The sequence below is a fragment of the Ranitomeya variabilis genome, chromosome 1, assembly GCF_051348905.1.
Source record: "Ranitomeya variabilis isolate aRanVar5 chromosome 1, aRanVar5.hap1, whole genome shotgun sequence".
NCBI lineage: Eukaryota > Metazoa > Chordata > Amphibia > Anura > Dendrobatidae > Ranitomeya > Ranitomeya variabilis.
In genome coordinates, this window is record NC_135232.1 from 693194660 (window position 1) to 693218815 (window position 24156).

The 24156-nt window shown below is 44.6% G+C and overlaps 1 long non-coding RNA gene across 1 annotated transcript in view; it reads right to left on the bottom strand.

Annotated features, from left to right (window-relative positions):
* The window catches only part of LOC143776810 (uncharacterized), a 45775-nt gene extending 21994 nt beyond the window's left edge, over positions 1 to 23781 (bottom strand). The window contains exon 1 of the long non-coding RNA XR_013215913.1: positions 23763 to 23781. This is a non-coding gene — a long non-coding RNA (uncharacterized LOC143776810). The remainder of the gene's footprint in view (positions 1 to 23762) is intronic.
* Positions 23782 to 24156: the final 375 nt, after the last annotated feature.

Sequence of the window (24156 nt, forward strand, 5' to 3'; positions counted from 1 at the left end):
ATTCAGCCAAGTGTGGTTTGTTTCCTCTGTGCCTTGAGTTCTGTATTCTGATCTTTCATTGCCTGACCTTGGACCTCGTTCTGAACATCCGTCTGTTTAACCTCTTCTCTTCAGATCCACTATCCTGTTATTCTGACCTTGGAACGTTACCTGATGACCCCTTTGTCTCTTCCTTCTATTTATGACGTACCCTCCTGGCTTCTGACCTTGGACTTTTTGACTATCCTCATGGCTTGGTCTTGAAAAGTGACTAGAGTCACATTACGTCTGGCAGATACATTTTTCTTTTCCATTAGTATGGAGCCTGTTCACATGCTTTGCAACCAGGTGGCTATTTTTCCTCAGGATCTAGCTAAGGAATTCCAGAGTCTGGAACCATAAAAATTTCAGTTGCAGGGTCAGATACATAATTTGAAGACCCCCTATATCCCTCTACAGCCAGCAGTGGCTGTGATGTCAATACCCTCTGATGTACAGTTGGTCTTCCCCAACCTGTGATGTCCCTCCTTGATAATTGTTTTGGACAGGAAGACCAGTTTAGTGTATTCAGAGAGAGTTGTAGGTTATTTTTTACCTTGCACCCCTAGCCGTCAGGGGAGGAGTTTCAGCTAGTGGGAATAATCAAGTCCCTATTGCGAGGGGGTTCTCAGACATGGGCATATTCTTTGTCCCCACAAGCCCCAGAACGGTTCTCCGTTGAATCCTTTTTGACAGTTTAGGTCTGCAATATGATGCACCTGATAGAATCCGGGTAAATGAGGCTAACATCATGAACCTGGCATAGGGAAGTCACACAGCTGAGGACTACTGTACTGAGTTCTATGGAATGATGCTGCTCTCAGGCGCCAGTTCCAAAATGGCCTTTCCAAAACCTTCAAGGATGCTTTGGTACTCCATGACACTTCTTGTTCTCTGGTGGAGTCCATGACTCAGATCATACTAATGGACTGTAGAGTCCGTGAGAGACATGGTGAACAGCAGGCTGCTCATTGTACTTCCCCTTTGTTAAAAAGAAAGATGGGGGGTCTCCATACTTGATTTACAAGAACTAAACAAGATCACGGTTAAAAATACCCACTTCCACTCATCTCCAACCTACAAAATCAGCTCCTGGGGCTAGGGTGTTTTCTAAACTTGATCTTAGAGGGGCTTACAATTTGATCCGCATGCGGAAGAGTGATGAGTGGAAAACAGTGTTTCTAATATCTGTGGGTCTTTTTGAAAACCTTGTCATGGCTTTTGGATTATCCAATGCATCTGCTGTGTTTCAAAATTTTATGAATTATATTTTCTCTTTTTGCATTGGAAGATATGTTGTGATTTACAAGGATGATATTCTAATATTCTTGCCAGAAACATGTCCGTGTTACGTTATAGCGATTGAGGGAGTATTCTTTGCTAAATTAGAGAAATGTCTTTTTTTCTGTTCAGGAAGTCTCTTTCTTGGGGTTTAACTTGTCAGGAAGGCAGCAAGGAGAGATTCCCTTTTATTCCAAATAACTAAAAAACACTCCAGACATACACAAAAGTGACAAAAAAAGTAAACAAGGTAATAAAGTGCTAGTGCTTGAATCAGTGTTCAGTAGTAAATGGTTTGATCTCACCAATTCATTCAGTTTAGTCATTAGCAGATTGAAGACACGCAGAAACAGATGAGATGATGACATGTAGGGAGGTGGGTTTCCTGTCATCCCTTGTCGTGCCCCTGTGTTGCTCCTGCCCTCACAAGGACAATTCCCAAGTATAGGCTGTGGTATATTGCTTTCTTCCAACAATATATACCATGGTGGGTACATCGTAGCAGCATATACTTGGGAACTGTCCTTGTAAGGGCAGGAGCAGTACAGGGGCACAAAAGAAAACTCCCCGCCCCCCCCCCGCCACATGTAGAGGAACCGCGATGAAGGTGACACTCATGGGCTGCTGATGATGGACAGAAAATGTAATATATTAAATATATTACAACAATTATTGCACAGGTTTAAAGAGTCAATGCATTTCGAGATCACGTAGGACCTCTTTACCAGCACTTTTTTATTTCAGCTCACTACTTAGAATTCTTCATTCCGTCATCCACGGCAAGAGCTTTGTTGGTGATCGTCTTTTTTCCTTTTCCTTTTTTGTTACTTACTTATGCATGCGTTATCATCTGCAGCATTATTACATACATAGATACATTTCCTAAAATATTAATTCAAAACAAGCTTTATAACTAACACTATTAAATATGCAATTCCACATGCACACAATGATAGTTTTTCCCTGCTTTCTTCTAGTAGCACTGCATGCAAGCATCTTTGCGGTGGCTCACAGCATTATCTCACGTTTTCATAGCCCAAAAGCGCTGTCCTCTGGCAGTTCGTATCCCATTCTCTATTATTCCTTCTCACACAGAGGGACCTAATTTTATTCTACCGATACATTTTAAGATTCCAATGTTTTTATAACATTTTTATTTCTTATTTTTTATTATTGATTTTAAATTACTTATGAGTGTAATGTATAGTGAAGTTTTTTAATTTGTCAAGTGTTTTAGATTAGATCTGTAATTGATAATAGTCTCGTGAGACTGTTGAACTTTGACATCGTCATGTGCCCGGTTTGGCAGGTTTTTTCAAAAATACAGCATAAAAGACAATCATTTCTGACAGTCACACTAGGTTTTTGTTCTGATGAACAGGTCCTGTGTGACCTCGAAATGCATTGACTCCTGTACAATAAATGTTTTTATTTATTTAATATATTACATTGTCTGTCCATCCTCAGCAGTGCATGAGTGACACCTTCATCTTGGTTCCCCTATTCGTTTTGCAACCGGTGTGCTTGCATCAGCTGATATATATGCCCTGTAGGGATTTTACTCACTTGGGTGTGACAGGAGGAAAACAGCAGGCTCATTCCTTTAAAAGTTCATATGGGTTTATTGCTTCATAAACCCTAGAAGCACAAACAGAAAATAAACAGCTTTTAGATCAGGCAAACAGAACACAAAATGTCCTCAGCAGGGCTCTGCTCTGTCAGGCCTGTGGGCACACAGGCTGGGGTAGTGTCCAGTCCTCAGGCTCGGTCTGGAGCCAAACACACAGACCATGTGCCAAACAATAGCCTCCATTATATAGGCTGTAACTACACCCAGAGCCAGACCCGCCCATCTCTCATAGCTACCCGCAACCTGGTCCCAGGTGCAACAAATGAACCGCTTAGTGCTTTCATGCACTAGAGAAAATAATCTGGGTTACATCACAGAGACAAGCTATCTCTGTGACACATACCTCCCATCGACTATGCGACCATTAGCCACACTACATACCTCCCCCCACTGCCTAAAGCTGAGGGGCTTGGCACTTTCTCCTATCAGAAAAGGGATTCTCGAGAGGACATCAGCATTACTGGCTTCCGCTCTTTACACTCTACTGAAACTGCCCTCACTAAAGTCTCTAATGACCTACTAACAGCTAAATCTAATGGTCACTACTCCATGCTAATTCTATTGGATCTTTCCGCAGCATTCGACACTGTGTATCATCAGCTCCTCCTCACTATGCTCCGCTCCATCGGCATCAAGGACACCGTTCTCTCTTGGTTCTCCTCCTATCTCTCTGACCGATCCTTCACTGTATGTTTTGCTGGTTCTTCCTCCTCTCACCTTCCCCTTACTGTTGGGGTTCCTCAAGGATCAGTCCTAGGCCTCCTCCTCTTCTCTTTGTATACTGACCCTATTGGACAAACAATCAGTAGATTTGGGTTCCAGTACCATCTCTATGCTGATGACACCCAATTATACACCTCTTCTCCTGCTTTCACTCCGACCTTCTTAGAAAACACCAGTGATTGTCTTACCGCTGTCTCTAACATCATGTCCTCCCTCTATCTGAAACTGAACCTGTCAAAAACTGAACTCCTCGTGTTCTCTCCCTCTACTAACCTACCTTTGCCTGACATTGCCATCTCCGTGTGCGGTTCAATCATTACTCCAAAGCAACATGCCCGCTGCCTTGGGGTCATCCTTGATTCTGAGCTTTCATTCACCCCCCACATCCGATCACTGGCTCGCTCTTCTTATCTGCATCTCAAAAACATTTCTAGAATTCGCCCTTTTCTTACTTTCGACTCTGCAAAAACTCTTACTGTTTCTCTTATTCATTCCCGTCTGGACTATTGTAACTCTCTACTAATCGGCCTCCCTCTTACCAAACTCTCCCCGCTCCAATCTGTCCTGAATGCTGCTGCCAGGATCATATTCCTCACCAACCGTTACACCGATGCCTCTACCTTGTGCCAGTCATTACACTGGCTACCCATCCACTCCAGAATCCAGTACAAAAATACTACCCTCATCCACAAAGCACTCCATGGCTCAGCACCACCCTACATCTCCTCTCTGGTCTCAGTCTACCACCCTTCCCGTGCCCTCCGCTCCGCTAATGACCTCAGGTTAGCATCCTCAATAATCAGAACCTCCCACTCCCGTCTCCAAGACTTTACACGTGCTGCGCCGATTCTTTGGAATGCACTACCTAGGTTAATACGATTAATCCCCAATCCCCACAGTTTTAAGCGTGCCCTAAAAACGCATTTGTTCAGACTGGCCTACCGCCTCAACGCATTAACCTAACTATCCCTGTGTGGCCTATTAAAAATAGAAAAAAAAAACAAAACACATAATCAGGTTCCTTGCATCGTGTTCTCATACACTTTATGCAGTTAATAGCACTCTGTGTCTGTACTGCTACATACTTAGGCTGTTAACTGGTTCATGCAGCTTTACATGAACACCCGAGCCTTACACTATGGCTGGTCCAAATAACTAAAGCAATTGTTACCATCCACCTCTCGTGTCTCCCCTTTTCCTCATAGTTTGTAAGTTTGCGAGCAGGGCCCTCATTCCTCCTGGTATCTATTTTGAACTGTGATTTCTGTTATGCTGTAATATCTATTGTCTGTACAAGTCCCCTCTATAAGTTGTAAAGCGCTGCGGAATATGTTGGCGCTATATAAATAAAAATTATTATTATTATATTATTATTACCATGTAGCTTCCCTGCTCTATGTTCTCCATGGAAGTTGAAATCTTGTAGGGCTAAGAACCAATGGGTGACCCTAGCAGTTTTCCCCTGTGTTTCTCTCATCCATCTGATTGGGGCGTGGTCAGATACCAAGCTATACTTTCGTCCTACCAGATTCATTTTTTCACTCTGCCTCTTTAGACAATTTGATCATTACCGATTTCATCCCCTTAAGGAGGTCAGTCAGCGGTGCGTCCATCCTATCGAAGTTCGGGATGAACCTCCTGTAGTATCCCACGATCCCAAAGAAGGCTCTACCTTGTTTCTTTGACAGTGGCCTCGGCCATGTTTGGATTGCCTCCACTTTATTAATTTGGGGTTTTATCTCGCCTCTCCCCACTACATATCCCAGGTATTTTGCTTGTTCTTTCCCCAAGGCCCACTTTTTTGGGTTGATTGAAAACACCGCCTTACTTAGAGCATCAAACACCGCCTAGACCTTTTCCAGATGACTCTCCCAGTCTGGGCTAAAGATAATTGTTCAGGTATGCCGTGGCGTATTGCTTATGGGGTAAAATAATTCTATCCATAGCTCTCGCGAAGGTCGCTGGGGCCCCCTGTGGTCCAAATGGCATCTGGACATACTGGAAACACCTGTCCGGCATAGAAAATGCAGTCTTCTCCTTGGCTCCCTGTGCCATGGGGATCTGCCAATAGCCCTTCATCAAATCCAAGGTGGTTATATACCTTGCGGGCCCAAGTCTCTCGATCAGCTCGACGCATGGCATGGAGACCTCATTCAACTTCCGATAGTCATTGCAGAACCTCCATTCTCCATCTGTCTTTGGGACCAGGATACTCAGGCTTGACCAACCACTCTTAGATTCCTCAATGACCCCAAGTTTCAACATATGTACACCTCCTTGGAGATCACTTCTTGACGGGCCTTGGGAATCTGATCAGGCTTCACATTTACACACACATGTGGCTCAGTCAGAACTTTGTGTTCTACGACCTTTGTGCACCCCGGCAATTCCGAGAACAGGTCCCTGTTCTTCTGGAGCAACTCCAAGCACTGCTGTTTTTGGACCTTTGACAGCGTCTCCGGTGGGGTGTGACTTTGGCTTCCTAGGTTTCCTTGGCTATACCCAGGAGACCTCACGGATGTCGTCCATATAGAAGTTGGAATGCCGAGAACCACGTAGAGGTCTGTAAAACCTCACAGATGGAGAACAACAGTTACGTAAGAGACAGTACCAGTCTCTACCGTCCTTTTATATGGCTTTCCTCCACATGCTCTTCAGTGTTTTATTAAACCTTTCGACAAGGCCATCTGTCTGAGGATGATACACTGAAGTTCTCAGCTTGGAGATTTGCAGGACCTTGCATAACTCCCTCATCACCTTACTCATAAAAGGTGTTGCCTGATTGGTCAGGATCTCCTTTGGCAAACCTGTCCGGGAAAAAACATGGACCAACTTGCGGGCTATACTCTTTGCTGAGGAGTTTCTCAGGGGAATTGCCTCAGGATAGCGTGTGGCATAGTCCAGGATGACCAATATGTATTGATACCCACGAGCAGATTTCACCAAGTCCATAGCACTTCTCTCAAATGGTACTTCAATAATGGGCAATGGCACAAGAGGACTTCGAAAGTGAGAGGTATGGGGCCATTAACTGACACGTAGGGCAGAACCTGCAATAATTTACAATTTCCTGGTGATGCCCAAGTCAATAGAACCTCTGCACGATCCGTTCTCTCATTTTTTCCACTCCCAGATGTCCCCCCAAGATATGTGAATGGGCCATTTCCAACACCTTCCGTCTATAGGGCCCCGGCACTATTAGCTTTCATGGATGTAGAATGTAAGTTCGCAAGGACAGGGTCCTCTCCTCTCTGTACCAGTCTGTTATTGTAAATTTGTTTACTGTAAACGATATGTATAACTCTGTACGTAACCCCTTTCTCATGTACAGCACCATGGAATTAATGGTGCTATATACATAAATAATAATAATAATTAGCTGTTCCACCAGCTCCTCTCTCACTTTCGTGACCTGATACAACAACTCCCCACTCATCATAAAATAGGGAAACATTGTGTCAACCCTCGGCTCCTGTGCAACCCCATTAATAACTGGCATTATTGAAGGCTTCTTTCAGAGTTGTAACCCTATGTTGGGAAGTCCCAAAATTCTCACTGGTCACACCTAACTCCGGAATGTCAGACTCAGGGGACATTTCCTCCTCATCCCCCACAAGGACACAAAAGGGAAACCCGTCTGCCTCTGGGTGTGGTGATACCTTATGAGGGTTCACTGGTTCCCTATTTGCGCCAGCAAACCCGGAACCCTTCTCCCACAGATCCCAAAATAAACAAAAGTCCCGAGCTATAATTATAGGGTGTAACAAGTCCCGAATGATGTCGACCTCATATGACTCGGTACCATGGGCTATTTCAATGTCCACTCTGGCCACAGGGTAGTCCTTAGCATCACCATGAATGCACCGCATGCCACATGCCGGGATCAGTTGGAGCGGAAGGGTGGCCCTCACAATAGTCACTAGACTTCCAAAGTCTAGTAGTGCCGTTACCTCTCACCCGTTCACCTTCACGGGACACGCTTGAGGACCCTCGCTGGGTGGACAGTTCACACTACAGGCCGGATACACATAATATGAACATCGGCGTCCTATGCTGCAGTCTATCTGCTTAGGGGTCAGGGGACAATGGGCGGCTATATGGCCTGGGCCGTGGCACCTCCAGCAAACAATATCACCTGTAGGGACCTTGGGCACCACCTCCCCTGCCCCTTAGGACCTTGGATGCCCCACCCCCTTTTGGGCTTCCGCCCCTGTTGTGACTCCCAGTATGGAGTGGGCTGCCTTGCCACGGAACCTTCAACCCGCTGGTATCTCTCAATTAGTCCGACCAGTTCATCGACATGCTGGGGATCACCCTGGGCAACCCAAGTCTATACTGGCCTCGGCAGGGAGTGCACAAACCGGTCCATCACCACCCGTTCTACCATCTGCGCAGGCATACAGGACTCTGGCTGCAGCCACTTCTAGACCAGATGCAACAGTTCAAACATTTGGGAGGACAGTGGTTTGTCCCGGTGATACGCCCAACAGTGAACTGTTGTGAATTTGCTTTTTGCTCCCTCTAGTGGTTACTAGTTTTTTGACTCTGGTTTTTCTGTCATTCCTTTTATCCGCACCTGGGTCGTTAGTTAGGGGTGTTGCTATATAAGCTCCCTGGACCTTCAGTTCAATGCCTGGCAACGTAGTTATCAGAGCTAGTCTGCTGTGCTCTTGTCTACTGATCCTGGTTCCAGTTATATCAGCTAAGTCTGCCTTTTGCTTTTTGCTATTTGTTTTGGTTTTGTATTTTTGTCCAGCTTGTTCCAAATCTATATCCTGACCTTTGCTGGAAGCTCTAGGGGGGCTGGTGTTCTCCCCCCGGACCGTTAGACGGTTCGGGGGTTCTTGAATTTCCAGTGTGGATTTTGATAGGGTTTTTGTTGACCATATAAGTTACCTTTCTTTATTCTGCTATCAGTAAGCGGGCCTCTCTGTGCTAAACCTGGTTCATTTCTGTGTTTGTCATTTCCTCTTACCTCACCGTCATTATTTGTGGGGGGCTTCTATCCAGCTTTGGGGTCCCCTTCTCTGGAGGCAAGAAAGGTCTTTGTTTTCCTCTACTAGGGGTAGCTAGATTCTCCGGCTGGCGCGTGTCATCTAGAATCAACGTAGGAATGATCCCCGGCTACTTCTAGTGTTGGCGTTAGGAGTAGATATATGGTCAACCCAGTTACCACTGCCCTATGAGCTGGATTTTTGTATTCTGCAGACTTCCACGTTCCTCTGAGACCCTCGCCATTGGGGTCATAACAGTTTGCCAGGCCCGTATTAAATGTTTAATGCATTGCAGAAGCGGGATTATAAGAAAGAAGATTCTGAGTTTTTTTTTTTTTTTTTTTTCTCCTTCCCCTTTACCTCAGAGTGGCTATGCTTGCTGCAGACATGAATGTCCAGACCTTGATTACAAGTGTGGACCAGCTGGCTACTCGTGTGCAGGGCATACAAGACTATGTTATCAGAAATCCTAGGTCAGAACCTAAAATACCGATTCCTGAACTGTTTTCCGGAGACAGGTTTAAGTTTAGGAATTTCGTGAATAATTGTAAATTGTTTTTGTCCCTGAGACCCTGTTCATCAGGAGATTCTGCTCAGCAAGTAAAAATTGTTATTTCGTTCTTACGGGGCGACCCTCAGGATTGGGCTTTTTCGCTGGCGCCAGGAGATCCGGCATTGGCTGATCTTGATGCGTTTTTTCTGGCGCTCGGTTTACTTTATGAGGAACCCAATCTTGAGATTCAGGCAGAAAAGGCCTTGCTGTCTATGTCTCAGGGGCAGGACGAGGCTGAAGTGTATTGCCAAAAATTTCGGAAATGGTCCGTGCTGACACATTGGAACGAGTGTGCACTGGCCGCTAATTTTAGAAATGGCCTTTCTGAAGCCATTAAAAATGTTATGGTGGGTTTTCCCATTCCCACAGGTCTGAATGATACTATGGCACTGGCTATTCAAATTGACCGGCGGTTGCGGGAGCGCAAAACCGCAAATTCCCTCATGGTGTTGTCTGAACAGACACCTAATTCGGTGCAATGTGATAGGAAAACCGCAAATTCCCTCATGGTGTTGTCTGAACAGACACCTGATTTAATGCAATGTGATAGAATCCTGACTAGAAATGAGCGGAAAATTCATAGACGCCGGAATGGCTTGTGCTACTACTGTGGTGATTCTACACATGTTATCTCAGCATGCTCTAAACGTATAGCTAAGGTTGTTAGTCCTGTCACCGTTGGTAATTTGCAACCTAAATTTATTCTGTCTGTAACTTTGATTTGCTCACTGTCATCTTATCCTGTCATGGCGTTTGTAGATTCAGGTGCTGCCCTGAGTCTCATGGATCTCTCATTTGCTAAGCGCTGTGGATTTACTCTTGAACCATTAGAAAATCCTATTCCTCTTAGGGGTATTGATGCTACACCATTGGCAGCAAATAAACCGCAGTATTGGACTCAGGTTACCATGTGCATGACTCCTGAACACCGCGAGGTGATACGTTTCCTGGTTTTACATAAAATGCATGATTTGGTCGTTTTAGGGCTGCCATGGTTACAGACCCATAATCCAGTCCTGGACTGGAAGGCTATGTCAGTCTCAAGTTGGGGCTGTCGTGGTATTCATGAGGATTCCCTGCCTGTGTCTATTGCTTCTTCTACGCCTTCGGAAGTTCCGGAGTATTTGTCTGATTATCAGGATGTCTTCAGTGAGTCTGAGTCCAGTGCACTGCCTCCTCATAGGGACTGTGACTGTGCTATAGATTTGATCCCAGGCAGTAAATTTCCTAAGGGAAGACTGTTTAATCTGTCGGTACCTGAACATACCGCTATGCGTTCATATATCAAGGAGTCTCTGGAAAAAGGACATATTCGTCCGTCTTCTTCCCCTCTTGGTGCGGGATTCTTTTTTGTGGCAAAAAAGGACGGATCTTTGAGACCTTGTATTGATTATCGGCTTTTAAATAAGATCACTGTCAAATTTCAGTATCCTTTACCGCTGTTGTCTGACTTGTTTGCCCGGATTAAGGGTGCCAAGTGGTTCACCAAGATAGACCTTCGTGGTGCGTACAACCTTGTGCGCATTAAGCAAGGTGATGAATGGAAAACCGCATTCAATACGCCCGAAGGTCATTTTGAGTACTTGGTGATGCCTTTTGGGCTCTCCAATGCGCCTTCAGTTTTTCAGTCCTTTATGCATGACATTTTCCGGAAGTATCTGGATAAATTTTTGATTGTTTATCTGGATGATATTTTGGTTTTTTTCTGATTATTGGGATTCGCATGTGGAGCAGGTCAGGTTGGTCTTTAAAATTTTGCGTGAAAATTCTTTGTTTGTCAAGGGCTCAAAGTGTCTCTTTGGTGTACAGAAGGTTCCCTTTTTGGGGTTCATTTTTTCCCCTTCTGCTGTGGAGATGGACCCAGTCAAGGTCCGAGCTATTCTTGATTGGACTCAGCCCTCGTCAGTTAAGAGTCTTCAGAAGTTCTTGGGCTTCGCTAACTTCTACCGTCGTTTTATCGCTAATTTTTCTAGCATTGTGAAACCTTTGACGGATATGACCAAGAAGGGCTCCGATGTAGCTAACTGGGCTCCTGCTGCCGTGGAGGCTTTCCAGGAGTTGAAACGCCGGTTTACTTCGGCGCCTGTTTTGTGCCAGCCTGACGTCTCACTTCCCTTTCAGGTTGAGGTGGATGCTTCGGAGATTGGGGCAGGGGCCGTTTTGTCGCAGAGAGGCCCTGGTTGCTCTGTTATGAAACCTTGTGCCTTTTTCTCTAGGAAGTTTTCGCCTGCCGAGCGAAATTATGATGTGGGCAATCGGGAGTTGTTGGCCATGAAATGGGCATTTGAGGAGTGGCGTCATTGGCTCGAGGGTGCTAAGCATCGTGTGGTGGTCTTGACTGATCACAAAAATCTGATGTATCTCGAGTCTGCTAAACGCCTTAATCCGAGACAGGCCCGCTGGTCATTGTTTTTCTCCCGCTTTGATTTTGTTGTCTCGTATTTACCTGGTTCAAAGAATGTGAAGGCCGATGCTCTTTCTAGGAGCTTTGTGCCTGATGCTCCTGGAGTCGCTGATCCTGTTGGTATTCTTAAAGATGGAGTTATCTTGTCAGCTATTTCTCCGGATCTGCGACGTGTGTTGCAGAGATTTCAGGCTGATAGGCCTGAGTCTTGTCCACCTGACAGACTGTTTGTCCCGGATAAGTGGACCAGCAGAGTCATTTCCGAGGTTCATTCCTCGGTGTTGGCAGGTCACCCGGGAATTTTTGGCACCAGAGATCTGGTGGCCAGGTCCTTTTGGTGGCCTTCCTTGTCAAGGGATGTGCGGTCATTTGTGCAGTCCTGTGGGACTTGTGCTCGAGCTAAGCCTTGCTGTTCTCGTGCCAGCGGTTTGCTCTTGCCCTTGCCTGTCCCGAAGAGACCTTGGACACATATCTCCATGGATTTCATTTCTGATCTTCCGCTATCTCAGGGCATGTCCGTTATCTGGGTGATATGTGATCGCTTCTCCAAGATGGTCCATTTGGTTCCTTTGCCTAAGCTGCCTTCCTCTTCCGATCTGGTTCCTGTGTTTTTCCAGAACGTGGTTCGTTTGCACGGCATCCCTGAGAATATTGTGTCAGACAGAGGATCCCAGTTCGTTTCCAGGTTCTGGTGATCCTTTTGTAGTAGGATGGGCATTGATTTGTCGTTTTCGTCTGCTTTCCATCCTCAGACTAATGGACAGACGGAGCGAACCAATCAGACTTTGGAGGCTTATTTGAGGTGTTTTGTCTCTGCTGATCAGGACGATTGGGTGACATTCTTGCCGTTGGCTGAGTTTGCCCTTAATAATCGGGCTAGTTCCGCCACCTTGGTTTCGCCTTTTTTCTGCAACTCTGGTTTCCATCCTCGCTTTTCTTCGGGTCATGTGGAGCCTTCTGACTGTCCTGGGGTGGATTCTGTGGTGGATAGGTTGCAGCAGATCTGGAATCATGTGGTGGACAACTTGAAGTTGTCACAGGAGAAGGCTCAGCGCTTTGCCAACCGCCGCCGCGGTGTGGGTCCCCGACTACGCGTTGGGGATTTGGTGTGGCTTTCTTCCCGCTTTGTTCCTATGAAGGTCTCCTCTCCCAAATTTAAACCTCGTTTTATTGGGCCTTACAAGATATTGGAAATCCTTAATCCTGTATCTTTTCGTCTGGATCTTCCTGTGTCATTTGCTATTCACAATGTATTTCATAGGTCCTTGTTGCGGGGGTACATTGTGCCTGTAGTTCCTTCTGCTGAGCCTCCTGCTCCGGTGTTGGTTGAGGGCGAGTTGGAGTACGTGGTGGAGAAGATCTTGGATTCTCGCCTCTCCAGGCGGAGGCTTCAGTACCTGGTCAAGTGGAAGGGCTGTGGTCAAGAGGATAATTCCTGGGTGGTCGCCTCTGATGTTCATGCGGCCGATTTAGTTCGTGCCTTTCATGCCGCTCATCCTGATCGCCCTGGTGGTCGTGGTGAGGGTTCGGTGACCCCTCACTAAGGGGGGGGTACTGTTGTGAATTTGCTTTTTGCTCCCTCTAGTGGTTACTAGTTTTTTGACTCTGGTTTTTCTGTCATTCCTTTTATCCGCACCTGGGTCGTTAGTTAGGGGTGTTGCTATATAAGCTCCCTGGACCTTCAGTTCAATGCCTGGCAACGTAGTTATCAGAGCTAGTCTGCTGTGCTCTTGTCTACTGATCCTGGTTCCAGTTATATCAGCTAAGTCTGCCTTTTGCTTTTTGCTATTTGTTTTGGTTTTGTATTTTTGTCCAGCTTGTTCCAAATCTATATCCTGACCTTTGCTGGAAGCTCTAGGGGGGCTGGTGTTCTCCCCCCGGACCGTTAGACGGTTCGGGGGTTCTTGAATTTCCAGTGTGGATTTTGATAGGGTTTTTGTTGACCATATAAGTTACCTTTCTTTATTCTGCTATCAGTAAGCGGGCCTCTCTGTGCTAAACCTGGTTCATTTCTGTGTTTGTCATTTCCTCTTACCTCACCGTCATTATTTGTGGGGGGCTTCTATCCAGCTTTGGGGTCCCCTTCTCTGGAGGCAAGAAAGGTCTTTGTTTTCCTCTACTAGGGGTAGCTAGATTCTCCGGCTGGCGCGTGTCATCTAGAATCAACGTAGGAATGATCCCCGGCTACTTCTAGTGTTGGCGTTAGGAGTAGATATATGGTCAACCCAGTTACCACTGCCCTATGAGCTGGATTTTTGTATTCTGCAGACTTCCACGTTCCTCTGAGACCCTCGCCATTGGGGTCATAACAGTGAACCAGCTGCGCCCTGAGAGTCATTGTCACCCCCAAGCGTGCAAGAATCTCAGTTTATAGCTTGCCATACTCTTTGACGTCCTACAAAGCAAAATCATAGTACGCTTTCTGGAGTTCTCCCATCACGTATGGCCAGTACCTCTGCCCGCTTCTCTGGCGGGAGTTTCTCCCTCTCGGCAACCCTTTCAAACACTATCAGGAAGGCCTCAAAATCATCCCTGGGAGTCATTTTCTGCAAAGCCCATCTTACCGCCTTCTGGACGTGGGTGTCATCAGCCGGACAAGGGGTTGGGGCACTTGTCCTGCCCTGGATGGCGGTTGCCAGAACCTGCATCTGCTGCCGTTAGTCCTGCTGGTGCTGCTGGTTCTGCTGTAACAATAGCCTGTTGGTCTCTTGCTGTTGCTGCTGCGACTGGACCAGGTGTGTCAGCAGGTCCTCCATTTTGTCTGGCGATGCTTGCTGGCTTGCGACAGACTTAAAGGGAACCTGTCACCTGAATTTGGCGGGACCAGTTTTCAGTCATATGGGCGGGGTTTTTGGGTGTTTGATTCACCCTTTCCTTACCCGCTGGCTGCATGCTGGCTGCAATATTGGATTGAAGTTCATTCTCTGTCCTCCATAGTACACGCCTGCGCAAGGCAAGATTGCCTTGTGCATGCATGTACTACGGAGGACAGAGAATAAACTTCAATCCAATATTGCAGCCAGCATGAAGCCAGCGGGTAAGGAAAGGGTGAATCAAACACCCGAAACCCCCGCCCATATGACCCAAAACTGGTCCCGCCAAATTCAGGTGACAGGTTCCCTTTAACTCTGTACATACAGTCCTTCCTGTAGCAGTCACACGTCTCTGCTGGAACACTGCCCGCACGTCTAACACCACTTGTAGGGGTTTTACTCACTTGGGTGCGATGGGAGGAAAACAGCAGGCTCGTTCCTTTAAAAGTTCATATGGGTTTATTGCTTCATAAACCCCAGAAGCACAAACAGAAAATAAACAGCCTTTAGATCAGGTAAACAAAACACAAAATGTCCATAGCAGGACTCTGCTCTGTCAGGCCTGTGGGCACACAGGCTGGGGTAGTGTTCAGTCCTCAGGCTCCGTCTGGAGCCAAACACACAGGAGGCCTTGAGGCCTCCCGATACACAGACCATGTTCCAAACACCAGCCTCCATTATATAGGCTGTAACCACACCCAGAGGTGAGGTATGTGGGTAGCCAGATCCACTCATCTCTCATAACTACCCACAACCCGGTCCCAGGTGCAAAAAATTAACCTCTTAATGCCTTCAAGCACTAGAGGAAATACTCTGGGTCACATCACAGAGACAAGCCATCTCTGTGACTCATACTTCCATTGACTATACGACCATTAGCCACACTACAGCCCATTACACGTTACTTGTGAGCAACTAAACCAGGTGAGTGGATTCATTTTCTTTGACACCCTACCAGGTACGGACTGGGGCTGAAATTCCGTCCTGGCATTTGAAATCACACAGGCCCATGCTGTTCCCGTCCCCAAGCACCGGATGGAATATATTACTAATCTTTCCCTGGATAGAGGAAAGTAAGATTTACTAAAAGACCAATATACTAATGATACCTGTGGCCTGCTGGTGTAAGTGATGGAGTTAGTGACTTTGTGCTCCATCACAATTCTTAACATTATGGGTATCTTGAGAACACTGATTCTGTTAACAACATTGCAGACAAGGCAGCCCACAACCAGAATTGCCAAATGGCCAGTCCGGCCCTGCACCCTACTGTTATCGGATAAGACCCTATTGTGCTTTTATCGTTCCCAGTCTCTCATCTTCCCCCTACATGTAATCTCATCTGTTCCTGCGTGTCTTAAACCTGCTAATGACGAAAACTGAATTAATTGGTGAGACCAAACCATTTACTATTGAGCACTGATTCAAGCACTAGCACTTTATCACCTTGTTTACTTTTTGTGTCACTTTTCTGGATGTCCAGAGTGTTTTTTAGTTATTTGGAATGAAAGTTACTTTTTATATATATTAGGAATCTCTCCTTGCTGCCTTACTGCAATCACTGAGAGTATGTTTACTAGTGAGTACAACTACACTATTGCTGATTGATTTATTGATTTATTTTGTCAGCAGAAGGGTTTAAGATCGACCCTGGGAATGTGCAGGCCATAATTGATTGGGTTCACCCTCGTGATCTTAAGGCTTTGCAGAGTTTTCTGAGATTTGCCAACTATTATAGGAAATTTATTAAGGGGTTTTCTCAGATTGGTAAACCACTTACTGACATTACAAGTGGGAGACCTTACAAAAGGGAGAATTTGACGTTTTGGTCACCAGGTGCTATCAGGGCTTTCAAAAGATTAAAACATTGTTTTATGTCTGCACCCATTCTGATCCAACCTGATCTCCAAGAACCGTTCATTGTGGAAGTGGATGCTGCGGAGATCGGAGTGGTGGCAGTTTTATCATAGGGACCGAAAACTCTGACTAACCTGTGTCAATATGCTTTTATTTAAAAAAAAAAAAACGTTAGTCTGCGGAGAGAAATTGATGTTGGGAAACTGGAGTTACGTGCTGTCAAACTGGCCTTTGAAGAATGGAGGCAATTTTTGGAGGAGCGGTTCATCCAATCACGGTGATCACTGATCACAAGAGTTTAGCTTACATTGAATCAGCTAAAAGGTTAACTCCTAGACAGGCCAGGAGGTCCTTGTTTTTCTTTCAGTTTAATTTTTCTATTTCATTCAGGCCAGGGTCTAGGGATGTGAAAGCTGATGCATTATCTCGTAGTCTAGACTCAATTTCTCCTCCAGAACCTCCATCCTCCATTACTCCTCAGGGTATTGTGGTTTCTATGTTAACCTCGGAATTGGAAGAGCAGATTCGTAAAGTTTAGTCGTTGGCTCCTTCCGCTTCCCCAGGGTCCAAATTATTTGTGTCTGTGTACCTAAAATTGCGAGTGTCACAGGAATTTCATGATTCTGTCTTAAGTGGTCATCCTGGGGTTACTGCTACATGGAATGCCCTTGCTAAACTTTTTTGGTGGCTATCCATGCATAATAATATTAAAGATTTTAATTAAGATTAAAATCTGCACATGCTCTAAAGTCAGTCATAGTCGTCCGGCTGGTCATCTGGCTCCATTGCCAATTCCAGAAAGACCATGGACTCATTTGTCCTTCAATTTAATTACGAATTTGTTTGTCTGATGGGAAAACTGCTATCTGGGTGGTAGCTGATTGATTCAGCAAACAAACTCATTTTGTTCCTTTGTCAGTATTATCTAATGCCGAGACACTCTCCAGGTTGTTCATTTCTCATATTGTAAGGTTGCATAGGATCCTGTTGTGAATTCCGCTCTTGGGCTCCCTCTGGTGGATGTAAGTGGCACTTTTGTGAGTTCTGCTCTTGGGCTCCCTCCGGTGGATTTAAGTGGAACTGCTGCTCCTTGGATTTAGCAGTCAGCAGCTGCTTCCACTGATCGTCTATTCTGGCTCGGCTATTTATCCTGGCTCTATCCTTCAGCTAGTGCCAGTTGTCAATGGTTCCTGCTTGGATTCACATCTCTCTTGGATTTCCCTGATATTCTGACCAGTTCAGCAAAGATAAGTCCTTGCTTTGTTCTTTTGCTTTCCACTTGTTGTGGACTTAAATGTTCAGCACATTCTATGTTTTTTCTTGTCCAGCTTGTCAGTATGGATTTATTCAGTTAAGCTGGAAGCTCTGGGAAGCAGATTTACCCTCCGCACCTTTAGTCAGGTGTGGAGATTTTTGTAAACTCTGTGGTGGATTTTTCTAGTTTTTAATACTGACCGCACAGTATTCTGTCCTGTTCTATGTATCTAGCTAGATTGGCCTCCTTTGCTACATCCTAGTTTCATTCTGTGTATGTCATTTCCCTCTCTACTCACAGTCAATATTTGTGGGGGGCTGTCTGTCCTTTGGGAATTTTCTCTGAGGCAAGATAGCTTTCCTGTTTCTATCTTTAGGGGTAGTTAGTTCTCCGGCTGTGATGAGGTGTCTAGGGAGTGACAGGAACATCCCACGGCTACTTCTAGTGTTGTGTTGAGCTCAGGAACTGCGGTCAGTACAGGTACCACCTCCTCCAGAGCACGTCCCATGTTGCTCCTAAACCACCAGTTCAAAACAGGATCCCTCTGAACATTGTGTCTGATATGGGAGTACAATTTGTCTCTAAATTCTGGAGAGTTTTTTGTCAAAAACTTGGGATTGACTTGTCATTTTCATCTGCTTATCACCATGAAACTAATGGTCAGACTGAGAGAGCAAACCAATATTTGAACAAATTTTAAGGTGCTTTGTGGCAGCTCGACAGGAGGACTGGTCTTTGTTTTTACCTCTTGCTGAGTTTGCTTTTAACAGTCGAGTACCTCAATCTACTGGAACCTCACCGTTCTTCTGTAATTATGGTTTTCATCCCCATTTTGGTGAACTTTCTAGGTTTAGTTCTGAATGCCCTGGAGTGGAGGTCGCCGTACCGAGACTTGGGGGATGTCCGAAGGGAGGTTCAAAAGGATATTAGGACTTCTCAGATTCGCCAAAAATGAATACATTCGCTTGGTCCTGTTTTTAAGATTGGGTATAATGTTTGTTTGTCATCTAGGAACATTAAACTTAAAGTGCCATAGGCAAAGTTGGGTCCAAAGTTTATTGGCCCATATGAGATCCTAGAGGTGGTCAATCCTGCGACATTTAGATTGAAGCTTCCTCCATCCATTCGCATTCCTAATGTGTTCCATAGATCCCTATTAAAGGAGTTTGTCCCTTCTGCATTGTCTCCTTCATCCCCGCCTACTCCACTTTTAGTATATGGTGGCCTGGAGTATGAGGTTCAGATGGTACCTCATCCTCTGGTTGGGATACGGACCAGAGGAGAGATCCAGGGTCGAGATGTGAAGGCCTGATCGGTTAGTCAGGGCCTTCCATATAAAATTTCCTGGGATGCCTGGGGATCCAATGACCCCCCCTAGAAGAGGAGTTGCTGTCACTGTACAACCCCTCAGTGTGTCTGCGATGCAGTTATGGACAACTCAGCCGTCCAATCTGGTATGGGGGCTTGCTGAAGCTGTCAGTACTTTGACAACTCAGCCACCCAATCTGGTACAGTAGAATGCTGAGCTGTTAGTGTGTTGATTGACAGCTCGATTATCCAAGATGTTTATTATCCCAGGTGATTGCCATGCTACTTAACTGAGCTGTTTCTTCCAGACCTCGGCCAAAAGTACATTCTGCTAAGTGTGGTTGGTTTCCTCTGTACCTTGAGTTTTGTATGTTTATCTTTCATTGCCTTACCTTGGACCTCGTTCTTACCATCCATCTGTTTAACACCTTCTGCTTTGATCCACTATCCTGGTATCCTGGACCTCAGAACATTACCTGACTACACTTTTTGTATCTTCCTTCTGTTTATAACATACCCTCCTGGCTTCTGACCTTGGACTTCTTGACTATTCTGACAGTTTGGCGGTGAAAAGTGACTAGCGTCACACTGGGAATGTTTAGCTTGCAAGAAAGAAGTTTAAGAGGAGACTTACAGTGCCTTGTGAAAATATTCAGCCCCCTGGAACTTTTCAAACTTTTCCCACATATCATGCTTCAAACATAAAGATACCCAATGTAAATTTTTGGTGAAGAATCAAAAACAAGTGGAACACAATTGTGAAGTTAAACGCCATTTTTTGGTTATTTTAAATTTTTTGGGAAAGTCAAAAACTGAAAAGTGGGGCGTGCAATATTATTCAGCCCCTTTAACTTAATACTTTGTCGCGCCACCTTTTGCTGCGATTACAGCTACAAGTCGCTTGGGGTATGTTTCTATCAGTTTTGTACATCGAGAGACTGAAATTCTTGCCCATTCTTCCCTGGCAAACAGCTCGAGCTCAGTGAGGTTTGATGGAGATTGTTTGTGAACAGCAGTTTTCAGCTCTTTCTACAGATTCTTGATTGGATTGAGGTCTGAACTTTGACTTGGCCATTATAACACCTGGATACGTTTATTTGTGAACCATTCCATTGTAGAATTTGCATTATGTTTGGGATCATTGTCTTGTTGGAAGACAAATCTCCGTCCCAGTCTCAGGTATTTTGCAGACTCCAACAGATTTTCTTCAAGAATGGTCCTGTATTTGGCTCCATCCATCATCCCATCAATTTTAACCAACTTCCCTGTCCCTGCTGAAGAAAAGCAGGCCCAAACCATGATGCTGCCACCACCATGTTTGACAGTGGGGATGGTGTGTTCAGGGTGATGAGCTGCGTTGCCTTTACGTCAAACATATCACTTGCCATTGTTGCCAAAAAGTTCAATTTTGGTTTCATCTGACCAGAGCACCTTCTTTCACATGTTTGGTGTGTCTCCCAGGTAACTTGTTGCAAACTTTAAACAATATTTTTTATGGATAACTTTGAGAAATGGCTTTCTTCTTGCCACTCTTCCATAAAGGCCAGATTTGTGCAGTGTACAACTGACTGCTGTCCTATGGACAGACTGTCCCACCTCAGCTGTAAATCTCTGCAGTTCATCCAGAGTGATCATGGGCCTCTTGGCTGCATCTCTGATCAGTCTTCTCCTTGTTTGAGATGAAAGTTTAGAGGGATGGCCGGGTCTTGGTAGATTTGCAGTGGTATGATATTCCTTCCATTTCAATATGATCACTTGCACAGTGCTCCTTGGGATGTTTAAAGTTTTGGAAATCATTTTGTATCCAAATCTGGCTTTAAACTTCTCCACAACAGTATCACGGACCTGCCTGTTGTGTTCCTTGGTCTTCATGATGCTCTCTGTGCTTCAAACCGAACCCTGAGACAATCACAGAGCAGGTGCATTTATACGGAGACTTGATTACATACAGGTGGATTACATTTATCATCATTAGGCATTTAGGACAAGATTAGATCATTCAGAGATCCACAATGAACTTCTGGAGTGAGTTTGCTGCACTGAAAGTAAAGGGGCCGAATAATATTGCACGCCCCACTTTTCAGTTTTTGAATTTCCACAAAAATTTAAAATAAAAATTTTGTTCAACTTCACAATTGTGTTCCACTTGTTGTTGATTCTTCACCCAAAATTTACATTTGGTATCTTTATGTTTGAAGCATGATATGTGGGAAAAGGTTGAAAAGTTCCAGGGGGCCGAATACTTTCGCAAGGCACTGTAATAGCTGTCTACAAATATCTAAAGGGATATCACAATGTAGAGGGATCATCATTATTCTCATTTGCACAAGGAAACACGAGAAGCAATGGAATAAAATTGAAAGGGTGAAGATACAGATTAGACATTAGAAAACACTTTTTGACAGTGAGGATGATCAATGAGTGTCTGCCACTAGAGGTGGTGAGTTCTCCTTCAATGGAAGTCTTCAAACAGAGGCTGGACAGACATCTGTCAGAGATGGTTTAGTGAATCCTGCATTGAGCAGGGGATTGGACACGATGACGGTCCCTTCCAACTCTAATATTCTAAGATTCTGTGATCATCGCATGATTAGGACAGATTTGTAATATCTGGATGTAAACAAATAAATGCCTCTATTCAATGATAACAAGGAGAGAGCTTGAAAACCGTAAGAAATTGAAATACAAAGAATATTAGAAAATTGTATACTTTTTCGTCACATATGAAATAAACTTTATTTTCCTGAGACCACAGTACCCCTTTAAGAACATGTCAATTGTTGGACACATGCCGGTCTCTATTCTACTACTGAACTGAGAACGTAACTTGCTGTTAAAAATGACAAGTTTAATAACCACATATTCTAATAGAACCATGAATATTTAATGGACTACATTGCTGCTGCCAGAAATATAATGTCCTCTGGACGTCAAGGCTGTTTTTTGTCATCATAAAGCGGCAATATAAATGGACATAACATAAAAAAAGCCCGGTCTATGTCTACTTATATGAAAGCAAGGAGCAGAGAAGCCACGTATAGGAGTCCTTTAATCTACTGTGTATACATATATGCCAGCACCTGTGTGTAAAATGTGACTGGACCTCAACTGCTATGTCGGGCCACTTAAGAAAAATGAATGGCGAGCAGCCACAGGGGTTCACTGCCAAATGAATTTTTTATACGCATCTTAGAATTAGGCTTGTGTTATGGTCACCTTAATGTGTGGAGGGTGATAAAATATTGAAATTGTGTAGTAATGATTATATTAGGGAGGGCATAGAAAATAGACTCCAGAAATGGCCAGAAACAATAGTAAACCCTAATTACAGTACGAGACTACAGACAATTAACTACAGAAAAGAACTGTTCATAATAAAAAAAAAGAATATAAAAAAGCAAAACATATTCTTTAACTAACTGGAATTTAGCTAAACATAGAATCATAATACTGTAAGGTAACCAGGATTCAGCATTGAGAATATTGCTTTTCATGTCCCGCCTTCAGCACCCCCACACTTCTGGCAGCCAGTTTTGAAGTCACAGTCCATCCCTTGACCATGATATACAGATGTTTGAATCCAGCCTTAGTGTAGATATAGTACACCTACTGTATTTTGTACTGATCCCGAGTTGAAACCTGTATTATACTCCACAGCTGCACTCACTGTTCTGCTGGTGCAGTCACTGTGTACATACATTACTGATCCTGTAATGATCCTGAGTTACATCCTGTATTATACCCCAGAGCTGCACTCACAGTTCTGCTGGTGCAGTCACTGTGTACATACATTACATTACTGATCCTGAGTTACATCCTGTATTATACTCCAGAGCTGCACTCACTGCTCTGCTGGTGCAGTCACTGTGTACATACATTACATTACTGATCCTGTACTGATCCTGCGTTACCTTCTGTATTATACTTCAGAGCTGCACTCACTATTCTGCTGGTGCAGTCACTGTGTACATACATTACATAACTGATCCTGTACTGATCCTGCGTTACCTCCTGTATTATACTCCAGAGCTGCACTCACTATTCTGCTGGTGCAGTCACTGTGTACATACATTACATTACTGATCCTGTACTGATCCTGCATTACCTCCTGTATTATACTCCAGAGCTGCACCCACATTTCTGTTGGTGCAGTCATTGGGTACATACATTACATTACTGATCCTGAGTTACATCCTGTATTATACTCCAGAGCTGCACTCGCTATTCTGCTGGTGCAGTCACTGTGTACATACATTACATTACTGATCCTGAGTTACATCCTGTATTATACTCCAGAGCTGCGCTCACTATTTTGCTGGTGCAGTCACTGTGTACATACATTACATTACTGATCCTGTACTGATCCTGCGTTACCTCCTGTATTATACTCCAGAGCTGCACTCACTATTCTGCTGGTGCAGTCACTGTGTACATACATTACATTACTGATCCTGTACTAATCCTGCGTTACCTCCTGTATTATACTCCAGAGCTGCACTCACTATTCTGCTGGTGCAGTCACTGTGAACATACATTACATTACTGATCCTGTACTGATCCTGCGTTACCACCTGTATTATACTCAAGAGCTGCACTCACTATTCTGCTGGTGGAGTCCATGCACAGTGAATGATCATACACCTCTGTGTCTTTAGACACCATAGACTGAATTTTTGGGAACATTTTCCAACGTTGCGGCTCAAAAATTATGCAGACATATTTTTCCTTTCAAGATCTTAAAATAATATGCACCCCTATCAGAGCCGTGGAGTGTCTAAGGATGTGTTCTTCCCTAGCATCTCCTCTCTGGACCTTCCACAATTCATTATGCATATGCATTTTTGCTACGTGGGAACACTTTTTTTAAAGAATCGTCCTGAGATAAAAAGTTTACTAATCTCTACAGGAACAGAAGAAGAAACTTACTTTTGAAGAACACTTTGCTGACGTCATTCCTTTGTCCTTACGAGCCTCCCGGCACCAGAGTAAGGATGGATCCAATAAAAAAGGGGCCCAAAAGGTCTTAAAAGTTGGTAATTATCAAGATAGGGAAATAAAAGTCACTTTGGATTTTGGAAGTGTGCGCTGCATTCCGGCACGAGATGGGAATGAGCTCCTTGTTCTTCTGCTCGTGAAATATTAAACAGTGCGCCAAATATTTATCACGTAGTAAAAAATGTCATGAACTCCCGCTTGTGGCCCAGGACGTACAGTGTGGATTATTACTAATGTAAAGTGTGTTTATACTCGCTTTTGACATTGATAGACCATGTATTTTAATGATCGTCGGGGCTGCCCAGCACATTTACCCCAATTTGTG